This window comes from Anopheles arabiensis, chromosome X (assembly GCF_016920715.1).
Source record: "Anopheles arabiensis isolate DONGOLA chromosome X, AaraD3, whole genome shotgun sequence".
In the NCBI taxonomy this organism is placed as follows: domain Eukaryota; kingdom Metazoa; phylum Arthropoda; class Insecta; order Diptera; family Culicidae; genus Anopheles; species Anopheles arabiensis.
Window position 1 is genome coordinate 24210893 of NC_053519.1, and position 5825 is coordinate 24216717.

The 5825-nt window shown below is 38.1% G+C and overlaps 1 long non-coding RNA gene across 1 annotated transcript; it reads right to left on the reverse strand.

The window, feature by feature from the left end:
- Positions 1 to 615: 615 nt before the first annotated feature.
- LOC120906648 lies at positions 616 to 2305 on the reverse strand. Its single transcript, XR_005740128.1, has 4 exons — positions 2022 to 2305; positions 1561 to 1954; positions 1188 to 1495; positions 616 to 1118 (listed from the first exon to the last, which is right to left on the reverse strand). It is a non-coding gene; the product is annotated as an uncharacterized LOC120906648 (long non-coding RNA).
- Between the last annotated feature and the right edge of the window lie 3520 nt (positions 2306 to 5825).

Here is a 5825-nt window from a genome sequence, read left to right on the forward strand (position 1 = left end):
GTTTATTTCACCTTCATGCGGTTTGTCGCTTTGACAGATTGACGTTGTCGGAGCTGTCTGAACCTGCACGTCACTGATTAAAGTGCAGGGCTGCCAAACACCACATCAAATTTTAGAAAAGAGAGAAATAATATTGACCATACATATTTTACCCCAAGAACACCTGAACAGCAGAACATTCCAATTTTAGAAACTAATCAATCAACTAAAAGAGATTGTAATTTATTGAGCATCAGTGAAGAAACTAGGTGGGAAAATATGTTAGGAAAAATCGTACGGAAATTAGAAAACTTGGAGGTAAAATTTGATTGTATTGTAGACAACGTATGCATCGACAGGAATACCCAGCGGCGCGTAAGATTTGAATATCAGCAAATTAGTTCAGTGCAGAAGATGAAGGAATTTGACGAAAAACTTGCGGATATGACATATTTATATCGCAATTTAGATTGGCTGAAGACCACCATTACAGAACAAGACATAGAAAACAGAATGCATGATGCATTAGATATTCTAATAGAATTAAGTGATCACAGCAACAAACTTTTCTAATAAAATCCCGGCATATAACCAGTGTTTTTCAAATTTCGAAGAAGATAGTAATATGACGGCGACATAAAATAACTTGAAGTGTTCAAAAGCTTGTTTACTTATGTAACGACTAAGTATTGGAATACTTGCGTGACGTAAAAAGCTTCCAAACTCTGAAGCTTTCCAAAAGGGCAAATATTTCAATGAACGTAGTTTCCTGTTTATATCGCTGGGAAATATAATTTTAAGTAACAGCGCTGATACCTGTGATTGTTGTTCTGGTGACCATTTTGGAAAAGGCTTGAGGGCGCCAGTGACAAAACCCTGTATCAATTTACGAAATACACCTATATCTATAAGATGAAGTAGATCAGCGATAATGAAACCAACAATAAGATCAAAGTCATTCAAATAAAATAGTGGAGATGTGCGTTTCACGTGTTCTTTGTACACAACGCCTTTTAGTTCCTTGTCAGTGCGAGGTTCACCTTGAACACTTTTATAAACAACCTTTCGTGCGCTTTTAATAAAAGTGCCTAGACTCTTACATTTTATGCATCCGTGCACTGCATTATGATACGCAACTCCTGTAAAAGTTAAAGTAAAAGGTACGGATTAGTTTATTTTGATAGAACATTTCAATCAAACCATTATACCTTTTAAAAACGAGCGCGCAGGTGTATCAGCAATTATTGCACGTAACTGAATATCTATCATTTTTCCATTAATAATGGTTCATTGGTCTGATAGATGGTTTAGTTCGTCCACCAATTGACGAAGATAGCCCTCAGCATTTTCTGGCTTTGATGCTCCACAAAAAATGGCTACCACCAACACTGGCATTGGATCAAAATCCGGCAACGTCATTAAAATCGGCCACAATTGTGTTGGCCCGCTGTTATGTAACGGCAATCCGTCCATGGAAAGATTGATATTAATTAGGCTCGTTGCGGGTGTAACTTGTCTGAAATAGTTGTTTTGTATTAAAACATGTATGACATTTAACATGTAATTGTTTTATCCACTCACCAAAAATATTGTTTTAGGGTTTTCTCGACTCCACGATACCATAATTGTCCACCAGCCACATTTTTTATTTGATTGCCAATAAGAATAGGAGTTTTTAAAAACGTTCTGGCGTCTTTAGGCAGGTTGAAATCCGTTTTATGACTAAGCAATTTCAGCAGTTTGGTTAAAGTTGTTAGCGGAACTTTGCATGAAAGAGCCCATAGTCTAAGAAGTGTTTCAAATGGTTTTTGGAAGTCATTTTCGCTTTCTTCTTCGGTATTACTCTCCGCATCAGTATTAGTTGACGGAATAGATTCCACGTCTTCATCATCTTCCAAAAGTTGAGTATCACTATCAATGCCTTCTGGCATGCCAAAGTCTTCTTCAATCGAAGTAGGAACAACTGAAGGGCAAGCTGAAAAAAAATGTTTACATAATGTTAAAAAATTCACTTAACTCTAGTACAACAACAAAAAACCTACGTGAGGGATCCATCAATGCTTGCATTTCACGTTCAAAATTGGTTTGGTTGACTCGGCGAATTTTAGCGAATTGCCCCGATCTTCTCAATTTCTTTGAGTACATATCGCCTTCGAAGCTTGTGTTAGCTTGAAATAAGCCTGAAACTTCGATGAAATAGTTGATTTGTACGACCAAAACAAAAATAAACGCCAAACAAATATTCACTACAGTATTGATTGCACCAAACAAAACACTGAAAATGGCTGATGCACAACCACTCACTACCGTTGAAGAAAAAACAACTCGTAAGAGGAGTAAGGCCGCAAATACACGACGCGCGTTTTCCGCGCCCGCGGAAAACGCGTATAACAATCCAGCCATAGAAATGAAATGTCATTCGAACGCGCTACCGTGGAAACGCAGAGATGCTCATGCTGGATATCTCTGCGGAACTGTTATACGCGTTTGAACGCGCCCGCGGAAAACGCGCGTCGTGTATTTGCGGCCTAAGAAGCTACCGGCGACAAGTTGAAACTCGTATGGAAGCAACACGCTCAGGACGGGGAACCGGGCAGACAAAGCGAAACCAGGTGAAGGGAGCTTCCAAACCAATGACGTTGGTACTGCGTCCATACAAACAACACGGAATTTGACAGATCTCCATACATTTTCCTGCTCGATTGTTGCGTGGGAGCCTTCTGTTAATTTACCCATTGGAGCAGTTTTGTGTCTGTCATAACAGTAATTTAACCGTATTAATACACGATGCGCAATCTCAGATTGCGCATATATTCGTTTTATCAAAACATAAGTCATTTCGCCAACCCTGAGCTATAAACGTCATTTCCATACATTTTCAGATTGCGCCAAGATTGCGCATAAATTTTCAAGATTATATATCCGAGATATATAATTTTTTTTTTGACAGATAAATATATCAAACCGACCCGTTTGACAGATAAATATATGCGCAATCTGAGATTGCGCATCGTCTATTGCTACGGTAAGGCTGGAAATAGACGAACCGAGATCGTCGCGGTACCGCGAAATTCGCGCCTTGTTTATAACAGTTGTAGAACAGTAGAGATGTCAAATCTTCCGCGCCTCCAATCGAGACTGCTGTTTCGCAGAGATACCCAACTTCGGTATTGCAGAGATTTTCGCGGTAGCGCGAACCGATTATTTTTACTTTTCCTGGCGGATTTGTGTGAAAACTTGTGTCGAGAAATGAGTTTTGTATTTTATTTTGCACAAACTATGTGAAATAAATAATTTGATTCGCAAATTGATTAATGAAAATATTTCTTCTTGGCACATTCAATCGTCACCAGACCTCGGATGGTGCCATACACGAACCGCGATTATCTCGGCTATATGTCAGATGTTATAACAGAATTGACAGCTCAAGTCATACGCGATTTTCGCGGTACCGCGATGATCTCGGTTCGTCTATTTCCAGCCTAAGGCTCAGCCCTCTACGTGACATAAGAGAAGCGTTACATGCCTTTTAAAATTCCCAAGCAGCATTTTTATAGAGGTTATTTTTAACGTTTTTTTTTCATCGATTTTTTTAAATTCAAATTATGTACACTGGTCGGTCGCGTGGACACAACCGTAATAAAAATGCTGCTTGGGAATATTTTAAGGAATGTAACGCTTCTCCACTGTAAGGGAACGGTCAGAACTTCGCCGCATGCGGCAAGAAATGAGTTTTCTCAATTTTCTAGCTTTTTAAGGCATTATTATGATATTTTGTTATTTCTTAATAATAATAATTAAGATTAATAATAATTAAGACGTTAAAAGATAATAATTATTTGATATGATTTTAGATATTTGACATCTGAAATGAAATCGCATGCGGCGATGCGGCAATATCAAATGATTTTGATTCGTAAGTGCTGTCATTAACGTCAAATCCCATACAAAAGCTTGGGGCAAAATCACATGCGGCGAGGGTCCTACCGTTCCCTAACGCAGAGGACATACTTTTACCAAAAGAGTGATAGAAGGGACAGCCAGCCGCCCCTAACATGGAGAACAGACGCTGACCATACCCCCCCCCCACCCTGCTCAATAACTAAATACCAAGTTATATTTAGCCATATAACTTGGTTATAAAGGAACTCCCAAGGGGTTCCCAAATAACCAAGATACCGAAAACGCCACCAATTTCCTGTACTAAAAATCCAGTTGCATCGAACAAAGCCAAAAAACTGTCAGTGGGTTAAACCACACATCTCCCGAAGCGGCCACTTCAATGTTTGTTAAAGTTAGTTTTTTATGCATGGGTAATTCATTTACCTCACATGTATCACCCCAATATGTGTTTAATTGTGCAAAAGAAGCTATAAAACTTGTGTGTTTAAGTTCAATTGTTGTGAAACATATTTGTGTAAGATGTGGATGCGCGTGTTTGTTAACTTGCAAATGGACTCTTACATTTCGCTGGTCAGTGCTTAGTTTATTTCTTAATAATATTGCCGAAGCTGTGCTGTAAGTGGATGAATCAAATAAATGGAGAGGTTAAAACCTTGTTCGGCATATTGCCCGGCTTAGTCCGTACTTGATCCATCTTTTCCTAGTCACCAGGTTTGGAGAAGGTGGACCAAGCGCGGGCAAGGCCAATACATCTTATCAGAACTGACAGCTCCAATTGTTCTAAAATTTGGTGGGTTAACGACTGAATCGACCACCACTAACCCACGTGGGTTTGAAGTGGCTTTACAGAGGGTTACGACCGATTTGGTTACTTGGGTAAAACCAAGAAAATCAATAAATTAAATCAAGGTGGAATTTAAAAAATTAGGTGGTGAAATCCAGAGCATTTTGACAATTCGTCACTTGACGTTAGGTCCCCAGGATTCAAACTTTGTTTACAGTTATTAAATTTGTTCATATAATTTATCTACCACATTTTTCCGATGAAATATTATTTAAAAATATATGTTGGGCTGTGCGAGTTCTTATTTAACATTATAACATAGATTTAAGTGTGTTATTTCGTATTATTTCATGAAGTTATTCTATGATTCATTGTGTTTTCGAAATTTTTGAGGATAAAAACTAAGAAATAATTAAAATTTTTCTATTTTAACATTAATTCTCTTTATCTATGAGTCGCATGTACAATTTACATGAGATTAGAACTCGTACTCACATGATTTTAAATCATCAAATCGTTTGTTGATATTTTTCATTTTTTTCGATAAAATCAATAGACACACAAAAATGCACGTTCTGACTAAGAAATCTTTTCTATTTGCTATGATTTGTGTGCGGAAACCATTGGTTAACGGTTTTAAAATGACGTAAAGTCTCTCAACTATGGCGACCCCGCAGTGCTATAATTATAACTGCTAAAACTAGGGGTAAAAAAACTACCAAGGATCGCAAGCTCTTTAATGCGAGGGCTCTGGGGCGGTGAACTTGTATGGCGTGCGAGCCCTCGCACGCCCTCGCAAATCGCTGTCAATTGCATGGTGGGATCCTTCTGTTAATCCCATTCGAGCGGTTTTGTGTCTGTCATAACAGTAATTTAAGAGCAATTTAGCGGTACGAAGTGTTGTTGTTTGTTGTCAGTAAAAAGATATAAATTAGACCAAAAAGAGTATTGTTTTAATGATATTTTAGTAGAAGAAGACGTCGGCGGTGTGTTTAAAACTGTAAAATGTAAAAAAAACAGCCGAGAAATAGTGTTTATTAGTGCTATTTGTGCACCACCTTCTCCGGGTGAAGCGGCTGTTCATGTCGAGTTTGCTATAAAAAATTCATTGTAACCGTTTGTAAAAGTTAAGGAAAATGATTGAATATAACCAGTAAAC